This window comes from Arvicanthis niloticus, chromosome 1 (genome assembly GCF_011762505.2).
Source record: "Arvicanthis niloticus isolate mArvNil1 chromosome 1, mArvNil1.pat.X, whole genome shotgun sequence".
NCBI lineage: Eukaryota > Metazoa > Chordata > Mammalia > Rodentia > Muridae > Arvicanthis > Arvicanthis niloticus.
This window is the reverse complement of record NC_047658.1, coordinates 108264803-108276574: the sequence shown is the minus strand read 5'-3', so window position 1 is coordinate 108276574 and position 11772 is coordinate 108264803. Positions and strand designations below refer to the sequence as shown.

Below are 11772 nucleotides of genomic sequence, written 5' to 3'. Positions count from 1 at the left end.
TGGCAGCCTCTGAGGAGAGACTCTAGTCACCAGCTGCCTTTTGTAGTCCAAGAGCTGGCTCTAGCCCCAGTGGCTTCACGTGGGTGGGTGGGGCAGGCCTGTGGTTCCCCTCACCCAGGTAAACAGTGAGCACTCAGTCACTTCAGGCTGGTCAATGGCAGCAGTCAGGAGTGGGTGTGCCGGCAGGTGGAGCCTGGTTTCCCTGAGGCTCCCCCAGGCCTCACCTGTGTACTCCTTCTCAATCAGAACCCACCCAGACTTTCCCAAGCCACCTTCTAAGCTGTGAGTTCCTGGTATCTTAATAGACATATCTTTCTGCCTGACCAAATGCTGCCTTTAAGATTCCCCTTGAGCTTGTCCTGGACAGTCATCCCCCACTTCCTTGGAGAGAAGCTCAAAACTACTAACCTCCAGAGCAACCCCTGCCCAGCTTCATACTCCCCAAAACCTGGGCTATACTTCAAGTTCCCAGATCCAAGTGAGCAGCTGCAGCAGAGACTCATACCCACCGGGTGCCTCTGGATGCCAGAAGTCAAGGCATTTAATGCTCGCTGGGCTGGAGAGATGCTATTGAATCTGCCTAGAGGAGCCGGTGCTCACTGTCCTGATGCCCAGATGAGAAAACATCATGCATGAGCCTTTGCCCAGACTGGGGATGGATGATTCTGGGCCTTCTCTGGGCTACTAGGAAGTGAACTGGACACTGCTCCCCAGTAGCCAGACTCCCTCAACCAATGTCAGCAGCTCTGTTGCCTACAGGGAAACGGACCCTACCAAGGGAGAGACGGCAGTAGAAGAAGAGACGCTGCCCCTCTCCCTGCTGAAGAGAGGTCAAAGGTTAAAGAAAGAGCTACATTTGAACTTTCTGGTTGCTTCTGGCTTCCCTTGAGGCCCATCTCAAGCCTATCCTGGCCACATGGTTACCTGTACTGCCCTTTATGCATGCCATGCCTTGGTCCCAGTGTGTGTGTGTGTGTGTGTGTGAGAGAGAGAGAGAGAGAGAGAGAGAGAGAGAGAGTGAGAGAGAGAGAGAGAGAGAGAGAGAGAGAGAGAGAGAGAGAGAGAGAGAGAGAGAGAGACAGAGAGAGAGAGAGAGAGATCACTTCACACATCACAGGAGTGTGAGGGCCCAGAGAAACTATGGATAAGTGAGTGAGTGAATCAGTGAAGAAAGTCCGTGAATGAGTAAATGAATGAGTGAATGAACAGACAAAAAAGTGAATGGGTAAATCAATCAATGAGAAAAGCCAGATGAATGAACAAATGAATGAATGTAAAAGTGAGTAGACAGCTGAGTAAATGAATGGACGGCTAAATCAGTCAATGGTGTGAATGAATGGATGAGTCAGTGAGTAAGTGAAGGATGAATGACTAGAGGAGTGAATGTGTGAATGAGAGAATTGCTGAAGGATAAATGAATGAGCAGACACACAGGAAAAGCTGTGGGTGGTAATGGGATGTGTGAGTTAGAGGCCTGGGGCTTAGATACATGACAACCCCTGCACCAACCACCAACTATTACAGAGCTCGGATTGGCCTTAGCACAGAACATAAAACCTGGAGAAAGGTCGACGGTGAGGCCTTGCTGTGGGCCAGGCTAAGTGGACAAGGCTAACAATGGCTGGGTGTCTGGAGAGTGTGATTTAGAACCAGTGCCGCTGAGGAGTCCGTAAGGAGCTGCAGGTGCCCCAGACTGGGAGCAGTACATGACCATGGTCATGCCTTCCTCGCCCTTAGCAAAGCAGGAGGCTCCCTGGCCAGCAGGATTTATGGCCCTAGCACAAACAAGCAGGCTCACATCACATCTTGACCCCTGGGGCCTATGAGTTATCAGCCTGGCTTTGATGGATATGATGCCTAGTGTCTAAGACTGGGTTAAACCATAGTAAGCTGATCCCTTGACCACCTCGCAGACAAGACTATCTCTAGGCCATAGCATACAGAAAAATTTTCAGGGCTACTCTGGGGAGCAGGCCTGTGTGGCTGCCTGGTTCTGTTATGGCCATGTGAATGCTGAGCTTCCTTAAGTACCCACTTCTGGGCACTTCAGCCACTGGGCATCAGCTACCAGGCTTGGTGGCTACTCCTATGGATATTCAACCTAGAGGGGCCATTGACAGGTCCCAGTGCTCTCCCAGAGGCTTAGCAATCTCAGCACTCACAATTCACATATCCACTCAGTAAGTAAGGGTCCGGTGGCTTCTAGCCGCCTGCCTCCAGCCTCAGTCTGACACCCACGGTTGGCTGCAGCCAGACTGGCTGGCTCCTTGCCCCTTCTTCCACATTGGAACTGAACCTGCCCAGTTTCTGATCAAGGACAGGAATGGGAGCAATGGGTAAGACTAGAAGCCAGGGCGACAAGTCCTGACTGACAGGATGTATCACAGATGTGGGCTGTGTGAGCACAGCAGCTGTGCTCCGCTGCTGGAGGCTAAAGGACACCCAGTAAAAACACCAAACATGGAAGCAAAGGGCACGGGCCAGGGCAGTGGCCCAGAGCCTTCCTTTTTCCCTGAAGCCACTCAGCTCAGGGACTGGGCCTGGGCTGGGCTGGAGCCCTCCCTCCAGGAGCTGATAAGTGAATGGTTCACTACAATCTGGCAAGGAAGGATTATACCCCAGCCGTTGCCATGGAGTTAGGGAAATGTTAGGGACCAGAACAGGGGAAAGGCCATGGCCATATTCCAGAGCATCACTGTCACACTGTTGTCTAACTATTAGTCCCACCTCTGCAAACCCCCCAGCCCCCAGGGTATTACAGGAAGCCAGTATCTGATATCCCCTTGATCCTGGCAGGCTAGCCTGGTGAGTCAGTGGAGATTAAGCTGGATCACGTTGGGATAAGCCCCAGAGTAAGGGGGGGGGGAAGCCAGTCTGGACAGCCTTGAGAATTGGAGATGTGGCTGGCAATTTCAAGACTCCATGACCCTCACACAAAGACCACTCTTCTCCAAGTCTAGTCCTGCTCTGGAGGCTGCCTTGAGTTCTCCCTGAGGCAGCATGTTCCAGCTCCCTTCTCACCTATAGCAAGAAGTCCTTGGGGGGGTTTCTTGTCTTAGGCAAAGCCTTGGACCTACACCCTCTTATGTATCATATCCACTCTACTGCCTCCTGCTCCCCCAGCCCAGCCACAGCCTGACTCTCAGCCCAGCCCATCACCGGTCCATATGAGCTGATCTCAGATCTCTGCATCTGGAGCTCCAGGGCTGGCATTTTCCTAACTGCCCACACTTCTCCCTCCCAGTTTCTAGGCATAGTCCCTGAAGCCCTCAGGTCAGCCTCACTCTACCGAGAGAGAAGCCCATGTCCTGCAGCAATGTGCAGACCTGAGATCCTTCGGCTCTCTTACTCCTTCCCAGGGATGAGTGATAAAGGACTCTCCCTGAAAATCCAGGGGTGCACTTTACCATAAGGTTTGTTTCCTAGGCCGAAGACAGAAATCCTGCATGTGGTATCTGACAGCTATGTGGCTCTAGACCAGCCCATTATCCACTCCGTGCCTCAGGTTCCTCATCTGTAGGAGCTGCTGCACAGTGAACTACCAGCCCAATGATGAACTGAGTCCAAACCAAGACAGGATCTTCTGCACTGCTCCTTGACTCTGGAAAAGTACTCTGTGGCAGTCCACCTCTGTCCTCCCTAGGAAGTGGAGGGAGGGGGTATTGTCCCATATCCCAGAGACTTTAAGCTAATCAAGCAGTTTGAAAGCATTTCTGCTTCCTCATCCACAAAGTGGAGTGGCACCTCCTTAACCTGTCATTTTGGACATATTTGTGTATCAATCATGACACATAAAAACTCAACAGGTTTTATGATCTTGATGGCTTCTCTGCCACTTCTAGCCCATAGCCATATGATACATGGGTGTCCTGGTAGCCTGGGTCTGGGCCGAGCCTACTGCCATTCATTACAAGCTGGCATTGGGGGTGGTGTGGGGGGCAGACAGGGAACCCTATCTTCTTGTTTGATTGTGCTTTGTGGGGCCATTTTTCCAAGCTGGCAGGAAGTGACACCAACTGTGGAAGGAGACGACTTCCCACATGGTTGGGCAGCCCTGCCACTTTCAGGAATTGTCTCTGGTGTTAATAGAGGGGGCAGGCTGGACCAAGCCAAGAACTTCCTTGATAAGGGATAAAAGCATCTTAAATTTCTCCAGCTTGATTTGGGAGGGTCTAAGGGAGAGACATGGTGAAGCAATGGCCACGGGGGTTCTGTTTCTCCCTGCCCGGAAGGAACTGAGAGCTGGCTTAGCTTGCCTGGGGCCAGGGACTGCACCCCAGCATCGGAGGTAAAAAGAATAGCGTCAATTTGATTTTGCGGCGGGGCTGCCATGATTTGAAACATTCCTGAGCTTGTTTGTTTCTCTGAATCATTAGGCAAACAGAATTCCTCCCAAGATCTGGCTGGGCAGCTGAAGGAAATCCTAACCCTTCTAGTCCTGGTTCTAGTCAAAGGGTCAGTTTTTTGATGGTGTGCACAGCCAAGACTACATAGATGGCTGCTAAAAGTAACCAATACCACGCGTGCGTACACACGCACAAGCACATGCACACACACACACACACACACACACACACACACACACACACACACACACATCTATTGAAATATATACTCATAGAAAAGTATTGCTTCTGGATGCACACCCAGAACAACAGGAGGGATCTCAAAGAGACGCTTAAACATCCCAGCTCACTGCAGCACCACTCACAAGAACCAAAATTCACTGGCACTTGCACAAGACATCCTGTGTCCACATACCAGGATGTTACTCAACACACACCTGTAATCCTAGCTCCTTGAGCCTTACAAAGAAAGATAGCAAGTCTGAGGATAGCCAGGACAGCATAGAAAGATACCTTGTCTCGAAAGTCAGGGGCGGGGAATTGTGGCATGTGAGATATATGTGAAATATATCAGACATAAAAAGATACATTTCTGGGCTGAGCCTGGTACACACACTCTTAATCCCAACACTCAGGAAATAGAGGTAGATAGATCTCTGGGAATTTGAGGTCAGCCTGATTTACAAACTTGTTCCAGGACAGCCAGAGCTATATAGTGAGACCTTTCTTGAATTTAGAAAAAAGAAAAAAAGATTAATTCTACAGGATTACACTCACAGAGGTTCTCCAGAACTGTCAGATTCACAGAAACAGAAAGCAGAATGAGATGCTTGTTACTGGAAAGGGCGGGGAGTCGGCGTTTAACATGGACAGTTTCAGTCTAGGAAGATGGAATATTCTGGAAGTGGATGATGGGAACAGCTGAACATTTGTGGCACAGGAACTATGCATTGAAAATGACTGTGGTGGTTAGTTTTAATTGTCAACTGGGCAATCACCTGGGAAGAGAGTCTCAGTAAGAAAATGTCTACACCAGTTTGAGCTGTGAGCACATCTGTGAGACGACCCAGCCTGAAAGTGAGTGGCACCATTCCCTGGGTTTGGGCCTTGTGTGTGAGACTGAGAAAGCAAAGCAAGTGGTAAGCACACGTGCATTCCTTCTCTCTTCACACGACAGTGGAATGACTAGCTGATATGACTATACAACTGTAACATGACTAGCTCATTCACGTCCCTGCTGCCTTGACTTCTCTGCGATCATGGGTTGTAACCTTTCTCCCCAAAGTAAAAAATTCTCCTCGTCCTAAGTTGCTTTTTATCAAGGTATTTTATCACAGCAACAGACGTGAACTTGGGACACTAAGGCAGCAGATTTTATGTGATCTATACTTTACTATGATTTTTAAAAAGTGGAAGGGAACATCACAACAACTGTTGCTTCTCTGGGTTGAAAACTGTGTGCACTCTCCCAAGCCTTGTGGACCCTTATGGTGACTGTGTGTGCACTCTCCCAGCCTTGTGGACCCTTGTGGTGACTAGATTCTTTTTGCTGCTTGGCTGAGCCTCAGCCTCCTCTCCCAAAAGTGCTGCCCCGGGAAATCTGAGAATGGGGCTGAGATCACCCCAAACCCTAGCTCCAAGAGCAAACAGATCAGGGAAGATTACATTTTGGGGTGAGGGGAAGCTCCCTAACACCCAGCTCTGAAAGTACACAGGCTTACTCCCACATCTTGGCCTCTGAGCACTGAGCAGGTAAACAATCCATAGGTGTTCTGTATGCACAGTTCTAAGTCACTGCCCCAGGCCATGTCAGGATCCCAGCAGGCCAGCCAAGCACTACTGGCCCACAGGTGCTGGACTCTGCCCTCCTCCACCCACATGAGTCCCTGTCAGCCTGTCAACCCTTCAGTCAGAGCCCACACAGAGCAACCCTGACCTGCTGTGTTTAACTAGGCCTGGTGCACTCATCCTAGAGCATACAAGAATGGCAGAGTCCACCCCAAAGCACCTGTAAAAGAGACAAGCCCAGCAACTGGCAGCAGCCCTGGGAGGTGATGCCATGGAAGTGATAGTGCAGATTCACCCACACCATCCTCAGACTTATAAAACCACAAAGAGGATGGAAAGGAGAAAAAACACCAAACTCACGGCAGAGCTGAGCTCTGGGGTCAGACCATGGCCTGAGGCCTAAGCAACTCACACCAGAATAGCTGCCCCCCTGCATCTAGAATAGTGTACAGCAGCACGGTCAGGAGGGGCCTCGTCCTCAGGAAAGCTGTGTCTCCTTTCCAACCGACCTCAGAGGCACAGATATGAGGCCTCCTTGCGCTTTGAGTAGCAATTATTTTCTGAGAACTCAGGATACAAAGATCTGTCTAGTATATTTATGGCTTCTAGAAGCCTAACTGACACTTATTTTGTTCAAGCCTTTCGCCAAGTTTTTTTTTTTTTAATTTGGATATGTACATCTCAGTAGGGAGAGTGTTTACCAGACAAGCGTAAGGACATGAGTTTGATCACCAGCACCCATGTAAAAAGCATGGTGGTGCTTGCTTTCAGTCTCAGCACTGGGGAGTAGAGAAGGAAGGATCCCTGGGGTTCAGTGGGCAGCCAGTCTGGATGAACTGGCAAACTCCAGGTTCAGTGAAAGACTGTCTTAAAAAATAAGGTGGAAAATTATTGAGGAATAACATTTTACAACGGCGTGCGTGCACACACACACACACAAATAGGTTTTAGGTGTTCTTTAAGTATGAGCTATATAAATCACCTTTGGAAATATACTGTGAATCTTTGCATTGCCATTTGATGAAATTTCTGAGTAGGGTGGTATCCAATTTATCAATTCCCTATCTTACACGGTGTCTTAGCATTCTGTTCAAGCAGCCTTGGACTAAGATCCTGTCTATTTTAGGTCAGACAGACTCACCCCATGTTTTCTCCAAGGATAGTACTGCCCTGATTCCAACCATAAGACAATAAAGTACTTGAGTAGGGGGGTTGAGTAATATGAAGTCTGAGCCAGGGCTTGTTATTGTCCACTCCCACTGCCAGTTTGCCACTGTGCTGCTGTCTTTCAACAATGGGCTCAGTGGTGAGTCAAATGGCCATCTGGATGACAGTGTGTGTCCGGGCTCCATCTGTGTTCATCCCATCTTGACCAGTAAAGGTTTGAAAACAGTATCCTCTAACTTAGCTCAAGACTGCTCTGGCTGTCCTAGGAACCATAGGCTTCAGAATGAGCATGTCACTGTCTAGAAAAAATCTACTCGTCAGTCTCAGGGAAAATGACATCTCAACAACTCTGGGTCATCTGTCTTCCTCTGATATTGGTCTCTAAATTTCTTCTGCTTTCTCCAGTTTTCAGTGTGGGAGGTCTTGTGTATATTTTGTTTAATGGATTCCTAGGTATTTAAAGTTTTATAAGTCAGCTGAGAACTGCTGTTTCCTACTGTTCTACTGAGAGCCAATAGACATGTGCATCTAGAGAGTGGGTTTCACCAACTGTGTTATAACTGACAACTGTGTTAGTCTCAGTAACACGCCCACCCTGACTTTATATTACTTACTTACTTTTCTTGCTGTGACAGAAATGTCCAATAAAAGCAGCTTAAGAGGGGACTTCCACTCATGCGTGAGGCAAGCAGAGCCGGAGACAAGAGCAGAGGCCAAACTCGGGATTTGACAAGATGGCTGGGCTGCCCCGCAGGATCATCAAGGAAACCCAGCGTTTGCTGGCAGAACCAGTTCCTGGCATTAAAGCAGAACCAGATGAGACCAATGCCCGTTATTTTCATGTGGTCATTGCTGGCCCCCAGGATTTCTCCTTTGATGGAGGGACATTTAAACTTGAACTATTCCTTCCAGAAGACTACCCAATGGCAGCACCTAAAGTACGTTTCATGACCAAAATTTATCATCCTAATGTAGACAAGTTGGGAAGAATATGTTTAGATATTTTGAAAGATAAGTGGTCCCCAGCACTGCAGATCTGCACAGTTCTGCTATCCATCCAGGCTTTGTTAAGTGCTCCTAATCCAGATGATCCATTAGCAGATGATGTAGCCGAGCAGTGGAAGACCAACGAAGCCCAGGCCATAGAAACAGTGAGAGCATGGACTAGGCTATATGCCATGAACAATATTTAAGTCGATCAGATCATCAAGTGTACACCACTTCTCCTGTTCTGCCAAGACTTCTTCCTTTTTTTGTTTGCATCTAATGGACACAGTCTTAGAAACATTACAGAATAAAAGCCCAGGCATCCTCATCTTTGGTGGTTATATGCACATTAGGGAATCTGTCTTGTCCTGATTCACTGTTGTAAAGCATGAGGAGATGCTAGAAGTATCATCCGGGTTGCTGAGAGATGTTGAGAGGCAGGACTCTCTGGTTAAAGTACAAGGCACTATGAATGAAGGTAGTTGTCAGGGTTAGCTGCCAGGGGTGTGGGTGTTTTTATTTTATTTTTTAGGGGGAAAGTAGTTTAATTTTATGGCCTCCTTTCCCCTCCCCCCTCTTAAAGGATCTAATTGCAGTGGTTAAATGCAGCTAACCAGTTTTTTAGAACATGCTCTCTAGCCACGTCTAACTTTAGACGCTGTAGATGGACAAGCTTGATTGTCTGAACCAAAATGGAAACATTAAATAAACATCACAGCCCTCACTAATAACATTGTGACTTGCTGTCAAGTGTAGATTCTCTGTCCCCCACCCCTACCCCCGAAAGACAAAAAAAAAAAAAAAAAAAAAAAAAGCTTGTGACCATTTTGTATGGCTTGTCTGGAAACTTCTGTAAATGTTATGTTTTAGTAAAGTATTTTTTTTACTCTAAAAAAAAGCAACTTAAGGAAGGAATGGTTTTGGTTTACAGCTTCAGAGTACAGTCCTTCCTGGAGGAGAGCACATGGTTGCAGGGGTATAAGGCATCTGGCTGCACTGTACCCGCAGCTAGGAAGCAGAGGTGAATGTTGGCACTCAGCTCGGTTTTTCTTTTTTAATCTTTCTTATTCATCTGTGTCCATGGGATGATGCTGATCACACTTAAGGTGAATCTTCCCGCTTGAATTATCACCATCCAGAAACTGCCTCACAGATGTGGGGGATTCTAGACCCTGTCAAGTTGACAGTCAGTATTAACTATCATGAATGTCTCTGTCCACTCCCTGTACTTGTGTGCACTTCCTTCCTTGACAAAGTCAAATGTGTGACTTAAGAAGAATCTTGGGATAAGGTGAGTGTCCTGGGTTTCCCAGAACCCTGAAGTAATAATCCCAGTAACTCTCACAGAAATGAAGAAGTGAAGGGGTTTGGAGACAAGTGGCCCTGGATGAAGGAACATGAAGGAGATGGATTCTCCCAAGAGCCTCTGGGAGAAATGAGGTCTTGCTGACTCACTGACATCCCCAGCCTCCCGGACTGTAACAGTACATCTGTGTTGCTCTAGGCCACTGAGCCTGTAAATATTATGAAGTCCCGGGTGTTGAAGATTTGCTGACTGGAAGAACTTTATGAATGTGGAGGTGAAAAGTTGCAGGTAGAGAGCCAAGTTATCTTGAGCTGTCTTTAGTCTGAAGACAACCATTTATCATCTCTAGATCTACTCTTCTGTCCTTTCAAATGTCAGGTAAAACCCTTGGGATGTGTTGACTTAGCAGACAACTAGCTTCTACCAATTCAGAGGCTAAGAATCTCAGCAGATAGTATCTGAGATCTAGAGCAGAAATTTTCTACTTTGCTAGTAGTGACAGGCATCCTCTCCTCTTCCCAGGAGGAAACAGAAGGCTTTGACCTTTCACCATGGAGCACGGTGATAACAGATTATCATATTCATATTGTGTGTGTGCATGCATATGTGCACATGTATGTATTCATTTGTGTGTGTATGCGTGTATGTGTGTGTGTGTGTGTGTGTGTGTGTGTGTGCACGTGCACATGTGGAAACTAGAGAATAACCTCAAATTTCTTTCCCCAGGAGTTGTCCTCTTATGTGAGACAGGGTCTCTCACTAACGTAAGCCTACCAAGTAAACCAGGCTGACTAGCCAGTGAGCCCCAGGAGTCTACCTGTCTTTTTCTCCCCAGTGCCGTGATGACACATACATGTCATCACACCAGGCTTCTCCCCACCCCTGCCTCTGACCCCAGGGACTGAGCTTAGCAACTGGCTGTCTCTTCATCCCCACAGCAGGGTTTGTCATTTCCCTGAGATTTTCTGTGTTGCTATCTCTCTGAAGCTTACCATGATTGGCAGTTGAACTACCCGAATTCATTCTTCTCTGGCCATGAGTCACACAGACAAATGCTTCTTGCTGTCAAGTGTTTGGAGGTTCTCTTGCTGTTTTCTGTGCTGATTTCTGACTTGATTCTATTGCCGTCAGACTCAGTATGTGCAGATTTGTTTGAGATGCCAGGACATGGAGAGCCTATGCCTGTTGCATAACTTTTTTTCAACAGAGACATAAAGATATCTCCTCATCCCAGATCAGGAGGGCTCCAGCAGACCAAAGATAAGGCTGTCCAAGTCCAGCTTGGTGAATACAGCAGCTGTGATTTTCATATCTACTACCAAGTATCTGACAGGAAGCATCTCAAGTAAGATGGGTGTAGTTTGACTTGTGGTTTAAGAGAGTACAGTCCAGGGAAGACACAGAGACAGGAGTGACTCGGGCTGAGGCAGTGGGAGCTTACACACGTCTGCTTGGGGCAAGAAGCAGAGCTAGACTACAGATCCCATGGTCTACCACCAGTGCCCCACTTATTCCTTCTCAAACCCACCTTTGAAACGTTCCACAGCCTCCCAAAATAACACCTCCAACTGGTAACCAAGTTCAAACACAGGAGCTTGCCTAAGGCATTGCACTTTCAAACCCCAACAGTAAACCAGTGATTTTTATTGGAGTTGCTGGTAGGTATATGGGTGACTCTCAGGCAGCTGCATCACCATAGAGCCCCCACCCCAACCAACCCTCCACCTCTTGAATACTCTAGCACCCCTCAAGACCATGTACAACTGGGGCAAGACCCCTTACAGGCCCAGCTGAGGCAGAAGAGAATAGCAACCAGAAGCCCAGTATCCTGAGACTCTCCCTCTACATAAGACTACTAACAGCTCCGTTGCCTTAAACCATGCTATCAGCTGTATTCTGCTTAGTCTCTTGCCATGACTTCAGGCCAAGGTCTACTGTAGGTCACTATGACAGCTCTGCTTCCAGACAACACTGGTCACATAACCTGGAGGAAGTAAGTACTCAACAATAGTCCCAGGGCATTAGAGAGGAGGGTGTGTGCCCCAGGGTGGAGTGCCCAGGGATGAAGGCTAGGTCCTGTTGGCGGACAGCATTAATCTCTGCTACATCCTTGTTGGTCTTCGGTTTTATTGTTCTAACAATTGTTTAAAGAGGGGTGTCAGCATCTCTAACTATAAC

At 47.8% G+C, this 11772-nt stretch overlaps 1 pseudogene; it reads left to right on the top strand.

Annotated features, from left to right (window-relative positions):
• The first annotated feature begins 7980 nt into the window (after positions 1–7980).
• Positions 7981–8616, top strand: LOC117712209 (ubiquitin-conjugating enzyme E2 N pseudogene; annotated as a pseudogene).
• Positions 8617–11772: the final 3156 nt, after the last annotated feature.